This window comes from Panulirus ornatus, chromosome 69 (genome assembly GCF_036320965.1).
Source record: "Panulirus ornatus isolate Po-2019 chromosome 69, ASM3632096v1, whole genome shotgun sequence".
Classification (NCBI taxonomy): Eukaryota; Metazoa; Arthropoda; class Malacostraca; order Decapoda; family Palinuridae; genus Panulirus; species Panulirus ornatus.
In genome coordinates, this window is record NC_092292.1 from 9432486 (window position 1) to 9459371 (window position 26886).

The 26886-nt window shown below is 40.1% G+C and overlaps 1 protein-coding gene across 2 annotated transcripts in view; it reads right to left on the bottom strand.

Moving 5' to 3' along the window:
- LOC139747652 (deoxynucleoside triphosphate triphosphohydrolase SAMHD1-like) overlaps nucleotides 1-14982 on the bottom strand; it is a 204699-nt gene extending 189717 nt beyond the window's left edge. For both annotated transcript variants that reach the window (XM_071660219.1, XM_071660217.1), the window contains exons 1-3: nucleotides 14826-14982; nucleotides 6964-7109; nucleotides 2933-3007 (exon numbers count right to left, since the gene is read on the bottom strand). The gene's annotated coding sequence lies outside the window, so the exon portion shown is untranslated. The remainder of the gene's footprint in view (nucleotides 1-2932; nucleotides 3008-6963; nucleotides 7110-14825) is intronic.
- Nucleotides 14983-26886: the final 11904 nt, after the last annotated feature.

The following is a 26886-nucleotide window of genomic DNA, read 5'->3' on the forward strand; positions in this document are numbered from 1 at the left end:
GGACTAGAAGCCCTCCCCTCCTTGCATTTTAACTTTCTTAAAAGGGAAACAGAAGAAGGAGTCACACGGGGAGTGCTCATCCTCCTCGAAGGCTCAGATTGGGGTGTCTAAATGTGTGGGGAAGTAACCAAGATGAGAATAAAGGAAGGATAGGTACTATGGTTGAGGAAAGGAACCTGGATGTTTTGGCTCTGAGTGAAACGAAGCTCAAGGGTAACAGGGAAGAGTGGTTTGAAAATGTCATGGGTGTAAAAGTCAGGGGTTAGTGGGAGGACAAGAGCAAGGGAAGGAGTAGCACTACTCCCAAAACAGGAATGGTGGGAGTATGTGATAGAGTGTAAGAAAGTAAACTATAGATTGATATGGGTAAAACTGAAAGTGGATGGAGAGAGATGGGTGATTATTGGTGCATATGCACCTGGTCATGAGAAGAAAGATCATGAGAGACAAGTGTTTTGGGAGAAGCTAAGTGAGTGTGTTAGTAGTTTTGATGCACAAGACTGGGTTATAGTGATGGGTAATTTGAATGCAAAGGTGAGTAATGTGGCAGTTGAGGGAATAATTGGTGTACATGGGGTGTTCAGTGTTGTAAATGGCAATGGTGAAGAGCTTGTAGATTTATGTGCTGAAAAAGGACTGGTGATTGGGAATACCTGGTTTAAAAAGATATATACATAAGTATACGTATGTAAGTAGGAGAGATGGCCAGACAGCGTTATTGGATTACATGTTAATTGATAGGCGTGCAAGAGAGAGACTTTTGGATGTTAATGTGCAGAGGGCCAACTGGAGGGATGTCTGATCATTATCTTGTGGAGGCGAAGGTGAAGATTTATAGAGGCTTTCAGAAAAGAAGAGAGAATGTTGGGGTGAAGAGAGTGGTGAGAGTAAGTGAGCTTGGGAAGGAGACTTGTGTGAGGAAGTTCCAAGAGAGACTGAGTACAGTATGTCAAAAGGTGAGAACAAAGGACGTAAGGGGAGTGGGGAGGAATGGAATGTATTTAGGGAAGCAGTGATGGCTTACGCAAAAGATGCTTGTGGCATGAGAAGCGTGGGAAGTGGGTACATCAAAAAGGGTAGTGAGTGGTGGGATGAAGAAGTAAGATTATTAGTGAAAGAGAAGAGAGAGGCATTTGGACGATTTTTGCAGGGAAATAATGCAAATGACTGGGAGATGAATAAAAGAAAGAGACAGGAGGTCAAGAGAAAGGTGTGAGAGGAAAAAAAGAGGGCAAATGAGAGTTGGGGTGACAGAGTATCATTAAATTTCAGGAAGAATAAAAAGATGTTTTGAAAGGAGGTAAATAAAGTGCGTAAGACAAAGAAACAAGTGGGAACGTCAGTGAAGGGGGCTATTGGGGAGGTGATAACAAGTAGTGGTGGTGTGAGAAGGAGATGGAGTGAGTATTTTGAAGGTTTGTTGAATGTGTTTGATGATAGATTGGCAGATATAGGGTGTTTTGGTTGAGGTGGTGTGCAAAGTGAGAGGGTTATGGAGAATGATTTGGTAAACAGAGAAGAGGCAGTAAAAGCTTTGCAGAAGATGATAGCCAGTAAGGCAGAGGGTTTGGATGGTATTGCAGTGGAATTTATTAAAAAAATGGGGTGACTGTATTGTTGACTGGTTGGTTAGGTTATTTAATGTATGTATGATTCATGGTGAGGTGCCTGAGGATTGGCACAATGCTTGCATAGTGCCATTGTACAAAGGCAGAGGGGATAAAAGTGAGTGCTCAAATTACAGAAGTATAAGTTTATTGAGCATTCCTGGGAAATTATATGGGAGGGTATTGACTGAGAGGGTGAAGGCATGTACAGAGCATCAGACTGGGGAAGAGCAGTGTGGTTTCAGAAGTGGTAGAGGATGTTTGGATCAGGTGTTTCCTTTGAAGAATGTAAGTGAGAAATACTTAGAAAAGCAAATGGATTTGTATGTAGCATTTATGGATCTGAAGAAGGCATATGATAGAGTTGATAGAGATGCTCTGTGGAAGGTATTAAGAATATATGGTGTGGGAGGCAAGTTGTTAGAAGCAGTGAAAAGTTTTTATCGAGGATGTAAGGCATGTGTACGTGTAGGTATTGGTACTGGCTCTCAGTGAATGTTGGTTTGCGGCAGGGGTGCGTGATGTCTCCATGGTTGTTTAATTTGTTTATGGATGGGGTTGTTAGGGAGGTGAATGTAAGGGTTTTGGAAAGAGGGGCAAGCATGCAGTCTGTTGTGGATGAGAGACCTTGGGAAGTGAGTCAGTTGTTGTTCGCTGATGATACATCGTTGGTGGCTGATTTGGGTGAGAAACTGCAGAAGCTGGTGACTGAGTTTGGTAAAGTGTGTGAAAGAAGAAAGCTGAGAGTAAATGTGAATAAGAGTAAGGTTATTAGGTAGAGTAGGGTTGAGGGACAAGTCAATTGGGAGGTAGGTTTGAATGGAGAAAAACTGGAGGAAGTGAAGTGTTTTAGATATCTGGGAATGGATTTGGCAGCAGATGGAACCATGGAAGCGGAAGTGGATCATTGGGTGGGGGAGGGGGCGAAAGTTCTGGGAGCATTGAAAAATGTGTGGAAGTCACAAACATTATCTTGGAAAGCAAAAATCGGTATGTTTGAAGGAATAGTGGTTCCAACAATGTTATATGGTTGCGAGGCGTGGGCTATAGATAGAGTTGTGCGGAGGAGGGTGGAGGTGCTTTAAATGAGATGTTTGAGGAAAATATGTGGTGTGAGGTGGTTTGATCGAGTAAGTAATGTAAGTATACTAAAAAATAAAATAATAAAAATGAGAGAAAAGACAGGCTATGTTATCAATACATATTAAAAGCCACCCACTCAAAAAATGTAATTCATCAGCAATCTATACATATGACTAAAAACTACAAAGAATATCTATTTCAGAGTATCATGTCAAAAGTAAAAAAACATGCCTATAACTTACCCAATACAATGCTCAAACCGATTGTGAGCAGCTGATGGGTAGACGAAATAGGAAGGTCCCAACTGTTTAATGAATCTGAAACATCAAACTTTAAAACATAAGAGCAATATTTCAGTATCACATCACATGTTAGTAAATAATAACAATAATGTATAGCCAAATGATGATCTATCCTCAAAGGTTCATACTGAGGTGTTTGACTGCATGGATGTAACCAACATGAGAAGGTAGAAATGGGTACAATGTTTGATTAAAGGAACCTGGATACTCTGGTTCTGAGTCAGAATAATTTGAAGGGGAGGGAACATTTCAGGAGTAAAGTTTGGCGTTAGTATGACAGCAAAAGCAATAGGAAATCATCTGGAGACACAGAACTTTTAATGAACAAGCAGTTGGAATATATCAAAGAGTGTAAGGGTGGTTCAAGATTAATGTGGGTTACAATGAAAGTAGACTATGAGAAGTGGGTGACTGTTAGTGCTTATGTACCAAGTAGTGAGAGAAGTGATGAAGTGGATTATTTTTTTGGGGGTAGGAAGAAAGTGAATGCTTCAGGAGGTTTGATGGAAAGGATTATACCTTGCTGGTAAGGGATCTGAATGCAAGAGTGGGTGATGTGATAGTCGAGGGTGTAACAGGGAAAATGATGAAAGGGTTGTTGAGTTGTGTGCTGAAAGAGGATTGGTGATATGTTTACATACAAGTGTGCCCATAAGTATACATGGGAAAATGGAACTGGGGATCAATGGGACTAATGAAGTATGTTCTAACTAAGAGATATGCAAAAGAAAGATTACTAAATGTGAACATGGTAATAGGAGTAGCAAATGCTTATAATTTCTTGATGAAGGTAAGTTTGAAAGTATGGAGAGGTTTTAGAGAAGGAAATTATACGAGTTTGAGAAAAGCGGTGAAAGTGAGTTTGCTTGAAAAAGATGCCTATGTGAAAACATACAAAGTGAGACGGAGTGAAGAGAGGTATATGGTGAGAAAAAAAGAAACAAGGATAAAGGACAAGTGTAGAAGGTCTACAAGTGGTTTGATCTATGTGATTCATATATGGTCCTTCCCTCTCAAGGATTTAAATGAATCTCTTCTCGTTACCCTCAACACCTTCAAAGCATTTGGTAGTGGTCTTATTCAATTTCTTTCTTTGGCTTATCTTCTTTTAATTCCTCAATGCATAGCTTCCTCTCTAGTTCAGTCAGTTGCAAAACTCAATTATGGTGTTACTCCCACCTCTTATTCTATCAATGTATAAATGAAGGTGTCCCTCAGGGATCTTTCCTATTATATACCCTTTTTCTTCTCTCTTCACACCTAACCTAAATCACTCTTATACTAATGATTTCTCTCTACATACTTCAATTCATTTTTCTCCCCTCCACACCCTAATACTCATTTCCTCTCTCACAGTGAGCAAATCTCCTGATCTGATTCAGAATCGTGCAAAATCTCAGAGTAGGGACGCAAAAACTAAATCAAATTCACTTGTGCTAAACTGAGATTTCTACCTTGCAATAACATAAACATGTTGGGCTTCCACTCTATCCTGAAAACCCAACATAACCAATATCACAAATTCCACTTCCCCAAAGCAGAAGGTGCTATACTAGATGCTTTAATTATCTCTCATGCAAGCAGCTTTTTCATATCTACAAGAGTCACATTCACCCTGACATGAGTATTGCACACACATTCTGGGTGGCTCTTCCTCCATTTCCATATTCGTTAGTGGAATCAAGAGCCTTCCATTATAAGCATCGCCTCTATGCAACCATCCCTCTCAACCCACTGTGAATTTGCTACCATCTCTTTATTTTACATATAATACTTTGATCCCTGCTCCCACAAGTTACCTGCATGTGTTCCTGCCATCAAGACTTAAACATGACTCGCGTCTGGTTGCTGCTTCCCATGGTTTTTATGTGGAGAGCAGCCATAAGAGGATGGACTAATATGATGCCTCCCTTTTCTCTCAAGCAGAGAAACTTGGGAACTTTCTTCCTTCTTGCATCATCTTCTTTTCCTATAACTTTTCTCCCTTTATGAGTTACATCTACAAACACCCGAGGAGCTCTGATTAATTTCTTTGTTCTTTTTCTTACCCAATTCTTTTTACACCCTAAATGGCTTCACTGGGGTATATTTGCCCATGTCATGCTAGTCACTCTTGAAAAACTATGAATTCATACCAAGTAGAAGCATCATAACATGGCATTATGTATGAGAAACAGACAGTAAGGTATATGTACCCTGTTAATTTAAGTTTTGAAAAATGACGAACCCTTTTTTTCTCATGAGCATGAGAGATTCTCTAATATATTTCTTAAAAAATCAGGGTCAGGACCTTCCAACCCTCAACTTTTCAAGTGAAAAAGTGCTGGAGTTTCTCACATTTCACTGACCCTTAGCCATGACAGCAGAAGCTCATTTGCTTTGGGCCCACCTTCTGCAATTCTGCAACTACCTCCTAGATGACATCATCAACTAACTCACTTCCAGCTATTCAATATGTTACAATTCACAGATCATGAGTGTCATCTCAAAAACAGTGAAAGCAGGTAAAGAGAAAGGGATCTTTGAAAAAGAAAGTGAATGGCTGGGCTAGGCAAGAAAACCAGGAAAACAAATGTACTAAACTTACAGTTTTCTCCTCTGTGGTCTATCCCATGAGCACGACAGCATACCCTCATGAAAGAGGAGGGTTTAGAGAAATACATTGCGATGAGAATACTAAACCCAAAAGCAAAAGGAAATGCCATCAATTGTGATTCAGATGCCTACATTTCTGGAGAAGGAGTTCCAAGAGTCATAAGAGGTGGATCCAGAAACAAACTTGCATATGTCTGCCAACAAAGGGAGATGAATGCCAGAGGGCCTCTTTTTTACATTTCCTCCAATGAAAAGTTCCCGAGGAAGATTAAGATAGAGTTTTCATAGGTTGAGAAGCTAAACTGTCAGAAAAACTAACAGACTGTTAAATCTTTATAATTTCTGAAATTTCCAATTTGGCCTGATGAGAAGTGACCAATCTCCTCATAAAGAAAGACTGGAGAATCTTAACATAAAAAGGGCCTGCTATATCAACACCAAAATCCAAAGACATGCATTCTTCAAAGGCACTATTACATCCAAGACTTCTTCTCAGGACTGAAAGGCTTTCTGAACCAAATGTTACAGTGATGTCCATACCTGCAATGTTCTCACTTGAAACGTCTTGCATGAGACTCTTGAGAATTAGGGGACATTATCGATTTGCAGCACGTATGCTTTATTTTTGTCACAGATTTAAAAAAGAATTTTTTCTTTACTCAATATCAAAATTAAGACAGCTCATTTACGAGGAAAAGCCAGAGGCCTTCATTTTGACCAACATGGAAGAGAAAAGAGGGAGGGGTGACCTGATTACACTTTTGAAATTTTAAGTCTGCTTGTTGGTCTAGATAGTGCACATTCTTTGAAACGTGCAGGGAAGAAAACAACCAGAGATAAAGAAATAAAGATATAGAAGAAACCTGTTAAAAGGAATATAAAGAAGTACTTTTTTGAATAAGAGTAGTGAAAGAATGAAATAAACTGAAATAGAATATAAGAATTTCAGACAACGTACATTAGTTCAAACATTAATGTTAGTAGATATGTTCAAGAGATGGGGCCCACCATTGTAAAACTACCTCCCCATACAGTATAAATCAGTAATTACAAATAGGTAGTCTCACACACTTTCAAAAAGAAACTGAAAACATTGAGAAAGAACAGTTTTTTGTCATCAGTAAAGAAAAATCAACAAAATATCATAGAAAGAAGCTAAGCAAAATACATGTTAGAAGGAATGTGACGAGGTACTTCTGTGGTAATAGAATGATGGATAAGTGGAACATGGAAGTGTGTGTTTATAAAATTCAAAAAGCTGTATAACAGCCAAGAGAGATGGATCCATGAATGTATAATTCCCACCCCTTACAACAAAATCAATTTCAATTATGTAATTATACACACATATCAAATTAAACACATTCGTATGTTACCTAAGACGCTGAAATTGAGGTGTGTCAATCAACGTGACACACAGCGGATGGAGGGAGATGGCCCCATGGACAGCATCATTAAACACTTTTTCCTTCTTATTCCAGCAGTCACCACCTTCATGTGTGTCGATACCAACATCACATGTCTGCTTCAACCCATGAAAGAGACAGACACATAAAGAATAAATACACAGACAAACAGGTAAATAAGAACCCAATTAAAACTTAAAATGCAGGTGGATGTTTCTTATGAAATTCATGATCAAGAGAACAAAATTCAAAAGGTTAGACATACCCAAGAAAATTTACTTAATCATTACTATACAGAACAGCTTCAAAGGTCTTTATCCAACCACAATACATATAAATAAATACAAAATCAAAATTAGTTTTTCTGTATTTCCTCATATCTCACCAAAGCGAGGTTGTCCCAGGAACAAGTGATCAACAGCCTCACTTGCTCGCATCTACTCTAGCTGTACTATATCCAGTATCCCCATCACATGATCCTTCCTCTAAATTATCTACTTGTGATCAGAGATTTAGTCTACCTCTAACATCATGTCCAAATCTCTCTTCATGGCCCCTTGACAAGTGAATGTGACAGCAATTTTTACAACTTAACTAGAATACACTCATTTGTTTACACTATAGTAAAGTGGTGGTCTTGGTAGAGAGAGCACATAGTTTCTTTCTACCATGGTTATCTCTAGTTAGACTTGTCATATTTATTTCTGAAGGCTAAACATATCTCTAGTCAATAAAGAAAGCATTATATCATTCAACAGCATAAGGAAATTCAGCCTGAAACAGTTTGGGAGCTCTTCCTTACTGAGTGACTGCAAATGTTGCAAAAATGGCCCCCAAAAGGATTGAAAAGATATTCATTTTCTTTATACAGATAAGTTCTGAAGAATGTAAAACTTCTCCCTGGGGTGGTGTCCCAAGAGCCTTCAAAAGAATCTCCAGAATAACGAGGGTTCGAAACCATGCATTTTGTTCACAAAATACCGCTCGTACAGAATAGGTGCATCCCTCTCCAGAGTAATTCTTGCAAGTCTCAGCCTCATATTAGAATATCTTATGCTAATTCATGTAGGATACAAATATTGTACGAGAAACTATCAAATCAGATTAAATCAAATCATGACTGGTGTCTCTGAATCTTAGTTTGATATCAAAAACAGAGATTTCCTTGCTGAACACATAATATAGCTCATGTGGAGCACACCCAACCCTTTCCAGAGTAATTCTCGCAAGTCTCTGCCACATATTAGACTATCATATACTAATTAATGCAGGATACAAAACAAATTTTCAGAGTTAGAGACTATTACATTGGATTAAAATTATGACTAGTGTCTCTTGGTTTGATATCAAAAATAGAGATCACCTTGCTGAATATGCAATTCCAGGGTATATACACTCTATTCAACTGACATAGAAAATAAAGTAAGCAGTGGTGTCTTACTCCTAGTTGAATGTCATCTTAATCCTGTTCTGAAAATTTTTTGTTGTAGCTGTTGAATATACCAATTCTGTTTTTGTGGATATCAAAGACAAGCTTTGTAAAAAAACATGACAGACTAATTTACAAGTACCCTACATAAACACCAAAGGTAACCAAAACAATGTATGACCAGTTAGAACAAATTTGTAATAAATACTTTTCAATTACAGGAGCTTTTAACAAACCAGTGTCTCAGTGAGGTGAATCCCTTTCCAGCAGATCTGGACATAGGTTCTTTCTAAACTTGCTTGATAGTGCCCTAACACAATTTGTTGAGAAACCTACTCATGAAGATAACATATTACCTTTAGTTCCATCAACAAATGATGATCTTGTCTATAATTTTAAGTTGATGAAATGTTTTGTACTCCGATGGCTAGAAAATTGGTTGATTGGCCATTAACAAAAAGTGGGTAGTCATCAATGGTCAAGTCTCAAATCTATTTACTGTAATAAGTGGTGTGCCACAGAGACATTTTGGGACATGACACTGATAATGGGATGCACTGTAAGATTTAAAAGTTTGGACACCATCCTAAGCTGGGAAATAATCTACAACAGAAACTCAATGTATACAGCTTCAAATTGACACAAGTAAATGAATGGAATACGCTCACAAGTGTCGAAACAATTTTGATACTGATAAGTAAAATGTTTTACTATCAGTATTAAATATGCAGAGGCAAGCAACAGTATGAATTCAGTACTATATAAGGTAGAATAGGAAAAAAATAGGTATAATAATCTCTGATGACCTAAAGGCAATTAGTACACAAAAGCAGTAAAAAAAAAAAGGTATATAATTTTCTTGGATTCATAAACAGGAATTTCATATCTAATCTCCACTCTTTACAATGCCTAATGCATCCTTACCTTGAATACTGTGCTCAGTTTTTGTCACCCTGCTTGAAAAAAAAAAAAAATGGAGATAAAACAACAGCAAGCAATCAAGATAATTCTTGGACTGAGAAACACTCATATGTAAACTGGCATGGTGGTTAGCATCAATAACTATAATGCATTAATGGGCATATAAGTTCGAATCAACCTAGCTGTTCATACTCCTCCAAGGATTAGTTGATGAGTTGGGTACCTGGCTTAGGCTACGGTATATATATATATATATGTAGATGTGCAGTAATAAAATAAGTGTGGTTGAGAGAGCAGAAGAGGGTGTATTGAAATGGTTTGGTCACATGGAGAGAATGAGTGAGGAAAGATTGACAAAGAGGATATATGTGTCACAGGTGGAGGGAACGAGGAGAAGTGAGGGACCAAATTGGAGGTGGAAAGATGGAGTGAAAAATATTTTGAGTGACCAGGGCCTGAACATGCAGGAGGGTGATAGGCATGCAAGGAATAGAGTGAATTGGAACGATGTGGTATACCGGGGTCAACATGCTGTCAATGGATTGAACCAGGGCATGTTGTGAAGCGTCTGGGGTAAACCAGAAGGCGACTAGAGGGGACAGGAGCGGGGGGGCCAGAAATCCTCCCCTCCTTGTATTTTAACTTTCTAAAAATGGGAAACAGAAGGAGTCACGCGAGGAGTGCTCATCCTCCTCGTAGACTCAGATTGGGTGTCTAAATGTGTGTGGATGTAACCAAGATGTGAAAAAAGGAGAGATAGGTAGTATGTTGGGAAGGAGACTTGTGTGAGGAAGTACCAGGAGAGACTGAGTACAGAATGGAAAAAGGTGAGAGCAATGGAAGTAAGGGGAGTGGGGGAGGAATGGGATGTATTTAGGGAATCAGTGATGGATTGCGCAAAAGATGCTTGTGGCATGAGAAGCGTGGGAGGTGGGTTGATTAGAAAAGGTAGTGAGTGGTGGGATGAAGAAGTAAGATTATTAGTGAAAGAGAAGAGAGAGGCATTTGGACGATTTTTGCCTGGAAAAAAAAACAATTGAGTGGGAGATGTATAAAAGAAAGAGACAGGAGGTCAAGAGAAAGGTGTAAGAGGTGAAAAAGAGGGCAAATGAGAGTTGGGGTGAGAGAGTATCATTAAATTTTAGGGAGAATAAAAAGATGTTCTGGAAGGAGGTAAATAAAGTGCGTAAGACAAGGGAGCAAATGGGAACTTCAGTGAAGGGCGCAAATGGGGAGGTGATAACAAGTAGTGGTGATGTGAGAAGGAGATGGAGTGAGTATTTTGAAGGTTTGTTGAATGTGTTTGATGATAGAGTGGCAGATATAGGGTGTTTTGGTCGAGGTGGTGTGCAAAGTGAGAGGGTTAGGGAAAATGATATGGTAAACAGAGAAGAGGTAGTAAAAGCTTTGCGGAAGATGAAAGTCGGCAAGGCAGCAGGTTTGGATGGTATTGCAGTGGAATCTATTAAAAAAGGGGGTGACTGTATTGTTGACTGGTTGGTTAGGTTATTTAATGTATGTATGACTCATGGTGAGGTGCCTGAGGATTGGCGGAATGCGTGCATAGTGCCATTGTACAAAGGCAAAGGGGATAAGGGCGAGTGCTCAAATTACAGAGGTATAAGTTTGTTGAGTATTCCTGGTAAATTATATGGGAGGGTATTGATTGAGAGGGTGAAGGCATGTACAGAGCATCAGATTGGGGAAGAGCAGTGTGGTTTCAGAAGTGGTAGAGGATGTGTGGATCAGGTGTTTGCTTTGAAGAATGTATGTGAGAAATACTTAGAAAAGCAAATGGATTTGTATATAGCATTTATGGATCTGGAGAAGGCATAGGATAGAGTTGATAGAGATGCTCTGTGGAAGGTATTAAGAATATATGGTGTGGGAGGAAAGTTGTTAGAAGCAGCGAAAAGTTTTTATTGAGGATGTAAGGGATGTGTACGTGTAGGAAGAGAGGAAAGTGATTGGTTCTCAGTGAATGTAGGTTTGCGGCAGGGGTGTGTGATGTCTCCATGGTTGTTTAATTTGTTTATGGATGGGGTTGTTAGGGAGAGTCTGTTGTGGATGAGAGAGCTTGGGAAGTGAGTCAGTTGTTGTTCGCTGATGATACAGTGCTGGTGGCTGATTCATGTGAGAAACTGCAGAAGCTGGTGACTGAGTTTGGTAAAGTGTGTGAAAGAAGAAAGTTAAGAGTAAATGTGAATAAGAGCAAGGTTATTAGGTACAGTAGGGTTGAGGGTCAAGTCAATTGGGAGGTAAGTTTGAATGGAGAAAAACTGGAGGAAGTAAAGTGTTTTAGATATCTGGGAGTGGATCTGGCAGCGGATGGAACCATTGAAGCGGAAGTGAATCATAGGGTGGGGGAGGGGGCGAAAATCCTGGGAGCCTTGAAGAATGTTTGGAAGTCGAGAACATTATCTCGAAAGGAAAAATGGGTATGTTTGAAGGAATAGTGGTTCCAACAATGTTGTATGGTTGCAAGGCGTGGGCTATGGATAGAGTTGTGCGCAGGAGGGTGGATGTGCTGAAAATGGGATGTTTGAGGACAATGTGTGGTGTGAGGTGGTTTGATCGAGTAAGTAATGTAAGGGTAAGAGAGATGTGTGGAAATAAAAAGAGCGTGATTGAGAGAGCAGAAGAGGGTGTTTTGAAATGGTTTGGGCACATGGAGAGAATGAGTAAGGAAAGATTGACCAAGAGGATATATGTGTCGGAGGTGGAGGGAACGAGGAGAAGTGGGACCCAAACTGGAGGTGGAAAGATGGAGTGAAAAAGATTTTGAGTGATCGGGGCCTGAACATGCAGGAGGGTGAAAGGCGGGCAAGGAATAGAGTGAATTGGATCGATATATATATATATATATATATATATATATATATATATATATATATATATATATATATATATATCATTTTATTATCATACTTTGTCGTTGTCTCCAGCGTTAGCAAGGTAGAGCAAGGAAACAGACAAAAGAATGGCCCAACCCATCGACATACACATTTATATACATACATGTCCACACACAGCACATATACATACCTATACATTCTAATATAATATATATATATATATATATATATATATATATATATATATATATATATATATATATATATATATATTTCATACTATTCGCCATTTCCCGCGATAGCGAGGTAGCGTTAAGAACAGAGGACTGGGCCTTTGAGGGAATATCCTCACCTGGCCCTCTTCTCTGTTCCTTCTTTTGGAAAAAAAGAAAAAAAACCGAGAGGGAAGGATTTCCAGCCCCCGCTCCCTTCCCTTTTAGTTGCCTTCTACGACACGCAGAGAATACGTGGGAAGTATTCTTTCTCCCCTATCCCCAGGGAATATATATATATATATATATATATATATATATATATATATATATATATATATATATATATATATATATAAATATATATATACACAAATGTACATAATTCATACATGCTGCCCTTATTCATTCCCGTTGCCACCCCGCCACACATAAAATAGCATCCCCCTCCCCCTGCAAGGTAGAGCTAGGAAAGGACAAAAGACCAAATTCGTTCACACTAGCTGTCTCATGTATAATGCACCGAAACCACAGCTCCCTTTCCACATCCAGACCCCACAAAACTTTCCATTGTTTACCCCAGACGCTTCACATGCCCTGGTTCAATCCACTGACAGCACGTCGACCCCGGCATACCACATCGTTCAAATTCACTCCATTCCTTGCATGCCTTTCACCCTCCTGTATTTTCAGGCCCCGATCGCTCAAAATCTTTTTCACTCCATCTTTCCATCGACAATTTGGTCTCCCACTTCTCCTCGTTCCCTCCACCTCTAACACATGTATCCTCTTTGTCAATCTTTCCTCACTCATTCTCTCCATGTGACCAAACCATTTCAATACACCCTTTTCTGCTCTCTCAACCACACTCATTTTATTACCACACATCTCTCTTACCATTTCCTTACTTACTCGGTCAAACCACCTCACATCACATATTGTCCTCAAACATCTCATTTCCAGCACATCCACCCTCCTCCTCTCAACCCTATCTATCGTCTAATGCACTATATGTATTTAGGGAAGCAGTGATGGTTTGCGCAAAACATGCTTGTAGCATGAGAAACCTGGGAGGTGGGCAGATTAGAAAGGGTATTGAGTGGCGGGATGAAGAAGTAAGATTATTAGTGAAAGAGAAGAGAGAGGCATTTGGATGATTTTTGCAGGGAAATAGTGCAAATGACTGGGAGAGGTACAAAAGAAAGAGGCAGGAGGTCAAGAGAAAGGTGCAAGAGGTGAAAAAGAGGGCAAATAAGAGTTGGTGGGAGAGAGTACCATTAAATCTTAGGGAGAATAAAAAGGTGTTTTGGAAGGAGGTAAAGATAGCACATAAGACAAGAGAACAAATGGGAACATCAGTGAAGGGAGCTAATGGGGAAGTAATAACAAGAAGTGGTGATGAGAAAAGGAGATGGAGTGAGTGAGATGGGCCATTCTTTCGTGTTTCCTTGCGATACCTTGCTAACGCGGGAGACAGCGACAAAGTATAATATATATATATATATATATATATATATATATATATATATATATATAATGCAGTAGTTGCGGGAGTGTGTGAAAGTGTAGAAATTAAATTCTAGGTTGATAAGGGTAAAATGAAAGTGGATAGCGAGAGATGGGTGATTAGTGTTTATGCATCTGGCCATGAAATAAAAGATCATACGAGGCAAGTGTTTCGTGAACAGATGAGTGAATGTGTCAGCAGTTTTGATGTAAAAGACCGGATGTTAGTGATGGGTGATTTAACTGGGAAGATGGGCAATGTGGCAACTGAGGGAATAAATGGAAGGAGTGGGGTGTTATCATGAATTGAAAAAGGAATTGTGGTGAAAAAAGGATTGGTGACGGAATAACTAAATTTTCAGCTGATTCTTTTAACAACCTTACCGGATGTATGTTAAGGAACGTTACAAATTCTCTTTATGAATATATAAGCCACTGGATAAACATGCAATACAAACGGCATAACAAATGTTTTCTTTTTCAATTAATCGCAATGAACGTTCACTAGCATGGGTAAAAAAAAAATGTGAAATCTCTTCTGACAATGTTTTGCAAATTCTGCATCACTAAGAATTATGCAGATATAATTCATAATTTACTTCAAACTACTTTTGCTGGCTAACTAGACTGCAATTAGTTTATCAAACGTTCGATTAACAGAGCAACGCAGTTGCCATATATCAACACGAAATCCTGAGCACATATTCTACATCTCTAGTGTTAATGACTTAACAGTAAATATATAATGAGTATAACTTAAATCAGCAATAATGTCATATGTATAAAACTTAGTACTCTATTTAGAGAATCTATGGGTATCCAACAGCAAAAATCGTTAATACTTATTTTTTGGTCTTCCTAACAACAAAATTCACACAAAATCATCATCATTATCACCATCTACTTTACCTGTGCTTTAGAAGATCCACAGTCTTGTATGTAGGCCATAGGAGTAAAGCGAGAGAAGAAAGTGTGGACACGAAGACAACGTAACCTGTTTTGTCAACACTTTCGCTGTACTAATCTTGTCAGCTGTGGAGTGTGGACTCCAGTTGGCAGAACGTTTTAGTCGTACATAGTTACCAGGTGTTAATTTCGGAACTTCATATTATGGCTGAATCTAACCGCAGATTTTAATAAACTTATCACAATCAAGATATTTTTCATTATTATTAACTCAATTCTTTCATATTAAAGTATCTAGCTTAATCATCAGCCATATGGGTTTAAATATAAATTGTATTTAAACGGCACACTCGGTATTGACGTTCAGCCATCCCTGCCAGACGGCATCAGCTGACTCATGGCACCGTTAATCCTTGGAGTTGTCATACTGCTTACAGTTACTTATACCCCAATAGCCAGAAGAAATCGGAAATTCGTTTTCAGTGTATATCCGTTTTTATTATATCTTTTAGTTTCCATGCTCTACATGAGACATGTACTATACGTACGGGATAAGGTTTAGAATACTAAGTACTTATTCATAGTCATCGTCAAACTCATGCAACCTAAATATATCGCACCATAAATATAAAGTGCAATAGCTCCTGTCATTAAACTAAAGATAACGAAGATTACACACTTCTTTAGGACGTCGGTTGATTTTATCCACATCGAAATTTAATAGAAATCAGAATATGTTTACTAAGAGGGTTGTATGATATTTCAATTACGGTCATTCCTCCCTCTTTTAAAAGTTTATTTTCAGTTTCCTGCATTGCTAGTTTAGGATACCCACCTTCAAAGGGAGTGAAACTAAAGGTGTTTGACATGTGGAAAGGAAGGTCAGTTAATGGAATTTCAGCACATGAACGTGATTAATGTTTGGCACCTAGTGCATATAAAGTCTAGGTTGCAGCAGGAATAAATGAAGAGAGGCCGTATCCGCTCACCTCGATTTTCTAGCTGTCTTGAGTAATGCACCGAAACCACAACTCCCTAATCACAAAACTGAACATGATTTACCCCAAGTTCAATCCACTGACAGCACACCGTTTCAGTTCAGTCTATCTTGTGCACGCCTTTCACCCTCCTGTATGTTCAGGCTCCGATCGCTCAGTCTTTCTTACTCCACCCTTCTATCTAAATTTCTTTTTATTACCATATATCTCTCGTATCCTCTCAATATTTACTCGATCCAGCCACCTCAGACTACAAATTGTCCTCACACATTTCATTCATAACACATCCACCTTGATCTGCACAGCCTTAACTAGAGCGCACGCCCCGTGTCAATTTAATATTGTTGGGACTACTATTCCTTCAAATATACCCAATTTTGCCCTTCCAGACAACTTTCACTCGTTCCACACATTCTTCAGCGCTCCCAGGACCTTCGCCCCCTCCCCCCACCCTATGATTCATTTTCGCCTCCATAGCTCCATTCTCTGCCAAGTCCACTCCCAGATATCTAAAATACTTCACATCCAATTTTTCTCAAATCGAACTTACATCCCAGATAACTTGTCCCTCAACCCCCCTGAACCTGATAACCTTGCCCTGACTCATATTCACTCTCAACTTTCTCCTTTCATACACTTTTGCAAACTCAGTCTTCATCTTCTGCAGTTTCTTAATCGAATCCGCAGCCAGTGCTGTATCATCAGCAAACAACATCTGACACTTCCCAGGCACACTCATCCCTCACTGACTTCATACTCACCCTTCTCTCCAAGACTGTGGCATTTACATCCCACAGTACCTCATCCACACACAAATTAAACAACAATGATGACATCTCATACCCCTGCCGTAAACCAATCTTCACTTGGATCCATTTATTTTCTTCTCTTTCTGCTGGAACACACACACACACACACACACACACACACACACAGGGCCTTTCAGGTAATAACCTCACCTGACCCCCTTCCCTGTTCCTTCTTTTGGAAAATTAGAAAAAAAATATATATATATAATATATATATATATATATATATATATATATATATATATATATATATATATATATATATATATATATATATTTATATATATATATACATATATATATATATATATATATATATATATATATATATATATATATATATATATATATATATATACCTAATAACCTTGCACTTATTCACATATACTCTTAACTTTCTTCTTTCACACACTTTACCAAACTCAATCACCAGCTTCTGCAGTTTCTCACATGAATCACCCACCAGCGCTGTATCATCAGCGAACAACTGACTTACTTCCCAAGCTCTCTCATCCCCAACAGACTGCATACTTGCCCCTCTTTCCAAAACTCTTGCATTCACCTCCCTAACAACCCCATCCATAAACAAATTAAACAACCATGGTGACATCACACACTCCTGCCGCAAACCTACATTCACTGAGAACCAATCACTTTCCTCTCTTCCTACACGTACACATGCCTTACATCCTCGATAAAAACTTTTCACTGCTTCTAACAACTTGCCTCCCACACCATATATTCTTAATACCTTCCACAGAGCATCTCTATCAACTCTATCATATGCCTTCTCCAGATCCATAAATGCTACATACAAATCCATTTGCTTTTCTAAGTATTTCTCACATACATTCCTCAAAGCAAACACCTCATCCACACATCCTCTACAACTTCTGAAACCACACTGCTCTTCCCCAATCTGATGCTCTGTCCATGCCTTCACCCTCTCAATCAATACCCTCCCATATAATTTATCATTAATACTCAACAAACTTATACCTCAGTAATTTGAGCACTCACTCTTATCTCCTTTGCCTTTGTACAATGGCACTATGCACGCATTCCGCCAATCCTCAGGCACCTCACCATGAGTCATACACACATTAAATAACCTTACCAACCAGTCAATAATACAGTCACCCCCTTTTTTAATAGATTCCACTGCAATACCATCCAAACCCGCTGCCTTGCCGGCTTTCATCTTCCGCAAAGCTTTTACTACCTCTTCTCTGTTTACCAAATCATTTTCCCTAACCCTCTCACTTTGCACACCACCTCGACCAAAACGCCCTATATCTGCCACTCTATCATCAAACATATTCAACAAACCTTCAAAATACTCACTCCATCTCCTTCTCACATCACCACTACTTGTTATCACCTCCCCATTTGCGCCCTTCACTGAAGTTCCCATTTGCTCCCTTGTCTTACGCACTTTATTTACCTTCTTCCAAAACATCTTTTTATTCTCCCTAAGATTTAATGATACTCTCTCGCCCCAACTCTCATTTGCCCTCTTTTTCACCTCTTGCACCTTTCTCTTGACCTCCTGTCTCTTTCTTTTATACATCTCCCACTCAATTGCATTTTTTCCCTGCAAAAATCGTCCAAATGCCTCTCTCTTCTCTTTCACTAATAATCTTACTTCTTTATCCCACCACTCACTACCCTTTCTAATCAACCCACCTCCCACTCTTCTCATGCCACAAGCATCTTTTGCGCAATCCATCACTGATTCCCTAAATACATCTCATTCCTCCCCCACTCTCCTTACTTCCATTGTTCTCACCTTTTTCCATTCTGTGCTCAGTCTCTCCTGGTACTTCCCCACACAAGTCTCCTTCCCAAGCTCACTTACTCTCACCACCCTCTTCACCCCAACATTCACTCTTCTTTTCTGAAAACCCATACAAATCCTCACCTTAGCCTCCACAAGATAATGATCAGACATCCCTCCAGTTGCACCTCTCAGCTCATTAACATCCAAAGGTCTCTCTTTCGCGCGCCTGTCGATTAACACGTAATCCAATAACGCTCTCTGGCCTTCTCTCCTACTTACATACGTATATATATATATATATATATATATATATATATATATATATATATATATATATATATATCTTCTTTCTTTCAAACTATTCGCCATTTCCCGCATTAGCGAGGTAGCGTTAAGAACAGAGGAGTGGGCCTTGGGCCTTTGAGGGAATACCCTCACCTGGCCCAATTCTCTGTTCCTTCTTTTGGAAAATTAAAAAAAAAACGAGAGGGGAGGATTTCCAGCCCCCCGCTCCCTCCCCTTTTAGTCGCCTTCTACGACATGCAGGGAATACGTGGGAAGTATTCTTTCTCCCCTATCCCCAGGGAACACACACACACACACACACACACACATATATATATATATATATATATATATATATATATATATATATATATATATTTGCTTTGTCGCTCTCTCCCGCGTTTGCGAGGTAGCGCAAGGAAACAGACGAAAGAAATGGCCCAACCCACCCCCATACACATGTATATACATACACGTCCACACACGCAAATATACATACCTACACAGCTTTCCATGGTTTACCCCAGACGCTTCACATGCCCTGATTCAATCCACTGACAGCACGTCAACCCCAGTATACCACATCGATCCAATTCATTCTATTCCTTGCCCTCCTTTCACCCTCCAGCATGTTCAGGCCCCGATCACTCAAAATCTTTTTCACACCATCTTTCCACCTCCAATTTGGTCTCCCACTTCTCCTCGTTCCCTCCACCTCCGACACATATATCCTCTTGGTCAATCTTTCCTCACTCATTCTCTCCATGTGCCCAAACCATTTCAAAACACCCTCTTCTGCTCTCTCAACCACGGTCTTTTTATTTCCACACATCTCTCTTACCCTTACGTTACTTACTCGATCAAACCACCTCACACCACACATTGTCCTCAAACATCTCATTTCCAGCACATCCACCCTCCTGCGCACAACTCTATCCATAGCCCACGCCTCGCAACCATACAACATTGTTGGAACCACTATTCCTTCAAACATACCCATTTTTGCTTTCCGAGATAATGTTCTCGACTTCCACACATTCTTCAAGGCTCCCAGGATTTTCGCCCCCTCCGCCACCCTATGATCCACTTCCGCTTCCATGGTTCCATCCGCTGCCAGAATGGAGAAAAACTGGAGGAAGTAAAGTGTTTTAGATATCTGGGAGTGGATCTGGCAGCGGATGGATATATATATATATATATATATATATATATATATATATATATATATATATATATATATATATATATACTCAACAAACCTGTGTGACCTGTGTCAGGAAGTACCAGGAGAGACTGAGTACAGAATGGAAAAAGGTGAGAACAATGGAAGTAAGGGGAGTGGGGGAGGAATGGGATGTATTTAGGGAATCAGTGATGGATTGCGCAAAAGATGCTTGTGGCATGAAAAGAGTGGGAGGTGGGTTGATTAGAAAGGGTAGTGAGTGGTGGGATGAAGAAGTAAGAGTATTAGTGAAAGAGAAGAGAGAGGCATTTGGACGATTTTTGCAGGGAAAAAATGCAATTGAGTGGGAGATGTATAAAAGAAAGAGACAGGAGGTCAAGAGAAAGTTGCAAGAGGTGAAAAAAAGGGCAAATGAGAGTTGGGGTGAGAGAGTATCATTAAATTTTAGGGAGAATAAAAAGATGTTCTGGAAGGAGGTAAATAAAGTGCGTAAGACAAGGGAGCAAATGGGAACTTCAGTGAAGGGCGCAAATGGGGAGGTGATAACAAGTAGTGGTGATGTGAGAAGGAGATGGAGTGAGTATTTCGAAGGTTTGTTGAATGTGTTTGATGATAGAGTGGCAGATATAGGGCGTTTTGGTCGAGGTGGTGTGCAAAGTGAGAGGGTTAGGGAAAATGATTTGGTAAACAGAGAAGAGGTAGTAAAAGCTTTGCGGAAGATGAAAGCCGGCAAGGCAGCAGGTTTGGATGGTATTGCAGTGGAATTTATTAAAAAAGGGGGTGACTGTATTGTTGACTGGTTGGTAAGGTTATTTAATGTATGTATGACTCATGGTGAGGTGCCTGAGGATTGGCGGAATGCGTGCATAGTGCCATTGTACAAAGGCAAAGGGGATAAGAGTGAGTGCTCAAATTACAGAGGTATAAGTTTGTTGAGTATTCCTGGTAAATTATATGGGAGGGTATTGATTGAGAGGGTGAAGGCATGTACAGAGCATCAGATTGGGGAAGAGCAGTGTGGTTTCAGAAGTGGTAGAGGATGTGTGGATCAGGTGTTTGCTTTGAAGAATGTATGTGAGAAATACTTAGAAAAGCAAATGGATTTGTATGTAGCATTTATGGATCTGGAGAATGCATATGATAGAGTTGATGGAGATGCTCTGTGGAAGGTATTAAGAATATATGGTGTGGGAGGAGAGTTGTTAGAAGCGGTGAGAAGTTTATCGAGGATGTAAGGCATGTGTACGTGTAGGAAGAGAGGAAAGTGATTGGTTCTCAGTGAATGTAGGTTTGCGGCAGGGGTGTGTGATGTCTCCATGGTTGTTTAATTTGTTTATGGATGGGGTTGTTAGGGAGGTAAATGCAAGAGTTTTGGAAAGAGGGGCAAGTATGAAGTCTGTTGGGGATGAGAGAGCTTGGGAAGTGAGTCAGTTGTTGTTCGCTGATGATACAGCGCTGGTGGCTGATTCATGTGTGAAACTGCAGAAGCTGGTGACTGAGTTTGGTAAAGTGTGTGGAAGAAGAAAGTTAAGAGTAAATGCGAATAAGAGCAAGGTTATTAGGTACAGTAGGGTTGAGGGTCAAGTCAATTGGGAGGTGAGTTTGAATGGAAAAAAGCTGGAGGAAGTGAAGTGTTTTAGATATCTGGGAGTGGATCTGGCAGCGGATGGAACCATGGAAGCGGAAGTGGATCATAGGGTGGGGGAGGGGGCGAAAATTCTGGGGGCCTTGAAGAATGTGTGGAAGTCGAAAACATTATCTCGGAAAGCAAAAATGGGTATGTTTGAAGGAATAGTGGTTCCAACAATGTTATATGGTTGCAAGGCGTGGGCTATGGATAGAGTTGTGCGCAGGAGGATGGATGTGCTGGAAATGAGATGTTTGAGGACAATGTGTGGTGTGAGGTGGTTTGATCGAGTGAGTAACGTAAGGGTAAGGGAGATGTGTGGAAATAAAAAGAGCGTGGTTGAGAGAGCAGAAGAGGGTGTTTTGAAGTGGTTTGGGCACATGGAGAGGATGAGTGAGGAAAGATTGACCAAGAGGATATATGTGTCGGAGGTGGAGGGAACAAGGAGAAGAGGGAGACCAAATTGGAGGTGGAAAGATGGAGTGAAAAAGATTTTGTGTGATCGGGGCCTGAACATGCAGGAGGGTGAAAGGAGGGCAAGGAACAGAGTGAATTGGAGCGATGTGGTATACCGGGGCTGACGTGCTGTCAGTGGATTGAATCAGGGCATGTGAAGCGTCTGGGGTAAACCATGGAAAGCTGTGTAGGTATGTATATTTGCGTGTGTGGACGTATGTATATACATGTGTATGGGGGGGTTGGGCCATTTCTTTCGTCTGTTTCCTTGCGCTACCTCGCAAACGCGGGAAACAGCGACAAAGTATAAAAAAAATATATATATATATATATATATATATATATATATATACATATATATATATATATATATATATATATTTATTTATTATCTATTTTGTTTTGTCGCTGTCTCCCGCGTTAGCGAGGTAGCGCAAGGAAACAGACGAAAGAATAGCCCAACCCACCCACATACACATGTATATACATACACGTCCACACACGCAAATATACATACCTATACATCTCATTGTACGCATATATATATACACACAGACATATACATATATACACTTGTACATAATTATATATATTTTTTTTCTTTTTTTTTGCTTTGTCGCTGTCTCCCGCGTTTGCGAGGTAGCGCAAGGAAACAGACGAAAGAAATGGCCCAACCCACCCCCATACACATGTATATACATACGTCCACACACGCAAATATACATACCTACACAGCTTTCCATGGTTTACCCCAGACGCTTCACATGCCCTGATTCAATCCACTGACAGCACGTCAACCTCGGTATAACACATCGATCCAATTCACTCTATTCCTTGCCCTCCTTTCACCCTCCTGCATGCTCAGGCCCCGATCACACAAAATCTTTTTCACTCCATCTTTCCACCTCCAATTTGGTCTCCCACTTCTCCTCGTTCCCTCCACCTCCGACACATATATCCTCTTGGTCAATCTTTCCTCACTCATTCTCTCCATGTGCCCAAACCATTTCAAAACACCCTCTCCTGCTCTCTCAACCACGCTCTTTTTATTTCCACACATCTCTTTTACCCGTACGTTACTTACTCGATCAAACCACCTCACACCACACATTGTCCTCAAACATCTCATTTCCAGCACATCCATCCTCCTGCGCACAACTCTATCCATAGCCCACGCCTCGCAACCATATAACATTGTTGGAACCACTATTCCTTCAAACATACCCATTTTTGCTTTCCGAGATAATGTTCTCGACTTCCACACATTCTTCAAGGCTCCCAGGATTTTCGCCCCCTCCCCCACCCTATGATTCACTTCCGCTTCCATGGTTCCATCCGCTGCCAGATCCACTCCCAGATATCTAAAACACTTTACTTCCTCCAGTTTTTCTCCATTCAAACTTACCTCCCAATTGACTTGACCCTCAACCCTACTGTACCTAATAACCTTGCTCTTATTCACATTTACTCTTAACTTTCTTCTTCCACACACTTTACCAAACTCAGTCACCAGCTTCTGTAGTTTCTTACATGAATCAGCCACCAGCGCTGTATCATCAGCGAACAACAACTGACTCACTTCCCAAGCTCTCTCATCCACAACAGACTTCATACTTGCCCCTCTTTCCAAAACTCTTGCATTCACCTCCCTAACAACCCCATCCATAAACAAATTAAACAACCATGGAGACATCACACACCCCTGCCGCAAACCTACATTCACTGAGAACCAATCACTTTCCTCTCTTCCTACACGTACACATGCCTTACATCCTCGATAAAAACTTTTCACTGCTTCTAACAACTTTCCTCCCACACCATATATTCTTAATACCTTCCACAGAGCATCTCTATCAATTCTATCATATGCCTTCTCCAGATCCATAAATGCTACATACAAATCCATTTGCTTTTCTAAGTATTTCTCACATACATTCTTCAAAGCAAACACTTGATCCACACATCCTCTACCACTTCTGAAACCACACTGCTCTTCCCCAATCTGATGCTCTGTACATGCCTTCACCCTCTCAATCAATACCCTCCCATATAATTTACCATATAATTTATCAGTAAATTTTAGGGAGAATAAAAAGATGTTCTGGAAGGAGGTAAATAGGGTGCGTAAGACAAGGGAGCAAATGGGAACTTCAGTGAAGGGCGTAAATGGGGAGGTGATAACAAGTAGTGGTGATGTGAGAAGGAGATGGAATGAGTATTTTGAAGGTTTGTTGAATGTGTCTGATGACAGAGTGGCAGATATAGGGTGTTTTGGTCGAGGTGGTGTGCAAAGTGAGAGGGTTAGGGAAAATGATTTGGTAAACAGAGAAGAGGTAGTAAAAGCTTTGCGGAAGATGAAAGCCGGCAAGGCAGCAGGTTTGGATGGTATTGCAGTGGAATTTATTAAAAAAGGGGGTGACTGTATTGTTGACTGGTTGGTAAGGTTATTTAATGTATGTATGACTCATGGTGAGGTGCCTGAGGATTGGCGGAATGCGTGCATAGTGCCATTGTACAAAGGCAAAGGGGATAAGAGTGAGTGCTCAAATTACAGAGGTATAAGTTTGTTGAGTATTCCTGGTAAACTATATGGGAGGGTATTGATTGAGAGGGTGAAGGCATGTACAGAGCATCAGATTGGGGAAGAGCAGTGCGGTTTCAGAAGTGGTAGAGGATATGTGGATCAGGTGTTTGCTTTGAAGAATGTATGTGAGAAATACTTAGAAAAGCAAATGGATTTGTATGTAGCATTTATGGATCTGGAGAAGGCATATGATAGAGTTGATAGAGATGCTCTGTGGAAGGTATTAAGAATATATGGTGTGGGAGGCAAGTTGTTAGAAGCAGTGAAAAGTTTTTATCGAGGATGTAAGGCATGTGTACGTGTAGGAAGAGAGGAAAGTGATTGGTTCTCAGTGAATGTAGGTTTGCGGCAGGGGTGTGTGATGTCTCCATGGTTGTTTAATTTGTTTATGGATGGGGTTGTTAGGGAGGTAAATGCAAGAGTCCTGGAAAGAGGGGCAAGTATGAAGTCTGTTGGGGATGAGAGAGCTTGGGAAGTGAGTCAGTTGTTGTTCGCTGATGATACAGTGCTGGTGGCTGATTCATGTGAGAAACTGCAGAAGCTGGTGACTGAGTTTGGTAAAGTGTGTGGAAGAAGAAAGTTAAGAGTAAATGTGAATAAGAGCAAGGTTATTAGGTACAGTAGGGTTGAGGGTCAAGTCAATTGGGAGGTGAGTTTGAATGGAGAAAAACTGGAGGAAGTGAAGTGTTTTAGATATCTGGGAGTGGATCTGTCAGCGGATGGAACCATGGAAGCGGAAGTGGATCATAGGGTGGGGGAGGGGGCGAAAATTTTGGGAGCCTTGAAAAATGTGTGGAAGTCGAGAACATTATCTCGGAAAGCAAAAATGGGTATGTTTGAAGGAATAGTGGTTCCAACAATGTTGTATGGTTGCGAGGCGTGGGCTATGGATAGAGTTGTGCGCAGGAGGATGGATGTGCTGGAAATGAGATGTTTGAGGACAATGTGTGGTGTGAGGTGGTTTGATCGAGTAAGTAACGTAAGGGTAAGAGAGATGTGTGGAAATAAAAAGAGCGTGGTTGAGAGAGCAGAAGAGGGTGTTTTGAAATGGTTTGGGCACATGGAGAGAATGAGTGAGGAAAGATTGACAAAGAGGATATATGTGTCGGAGGTGGAGGGAACGAGGAGAAGAGGGAGACCAAATTGGAGGTGGAAAGATGGAGTGAAAAAGATTTTGTGTGATCGGGGCCTGAACATGCAGGAGGGTGAAAGGAGGGCAAGGAATAGAGTGAATTGGAGCGATGTGGTATACAGGGGTTGACGTGCTGTCAGTGAATTGAATCAAGGCATGTGAAGCGTCTGGGGTAAACCATGGAAAGCTGTGTAGGTATGTATATTTGCGTGTGTGGACGTGTGTATGTACGTGTGTATGGGGGTTGGGCCATTTCTTTCGTCTGTTTCCTCGCGCTACCTCGCAAACGCGGGAGACAGCGACAAAGTATAAAAAAAAAAAAAAAAAAAATAATTTACCAGGAATACTCTACAAACTTATACCTCTGTAATTTGAGCACTCACTCTTATCCCCTTTGCCTTTGTACAATGGCACTATGCACGCATTCCGACAATCCTCAGGCACCTCACCATGAGTCATACATACATTAAATAACCTTACCAACCAGTCAATAATACAGTCACCCCCTTTTTTAATAGATTCCACTGCAATACCATCCAAACCTGCTGCCTTGAGGGCTTTCATCAATATATATATATATATATATATATATATATATATATATATATATATATATATATATATATATATATATATATATATATATTTTTTTTTTTCATACAATTCGCCATTTCCCGCGATAGCGAGGTAGCGTTAAGAAGAGAGGACTGGGCCTTTGAGGGAATATCCTCACCTGGCCCTCATCTCTGTTCCTAGTTTTGAAAAATTAAGAAAAAGGAGAGGGGAGGATTTCCAGTCCCCCGCTCCCTTCCCTTTTAGTCGCCTTCTACGACACGCAGGGAAGTATTCTTTTTCCCCTATCCCCAGGGATAATATATATATATATATATATATATATATATATATATATATATATATATATATATATATATATATATATATATATATATATCATCGCTAGGGATAGGGGAGAAAGAATTCTTTCCACATATTCCCTCCGTGTCATAGAAGGCGACGAAAAGAGGAGGGAGAGGGGGGGCTGGAAATCCTCCCCTCTCGTTTTTTGATTTTCCAAAAGAAGGGACAGAGAAGGGGGCCTAGGAAGGATATTCCCTCAATGGCTCAAACCTCTGTTGTTAACGCTACTTCGCTAACGCGGGAAATGGCTAATAGTATATATATAGGAAAGTGATTGGTTCTCAGTGAATGT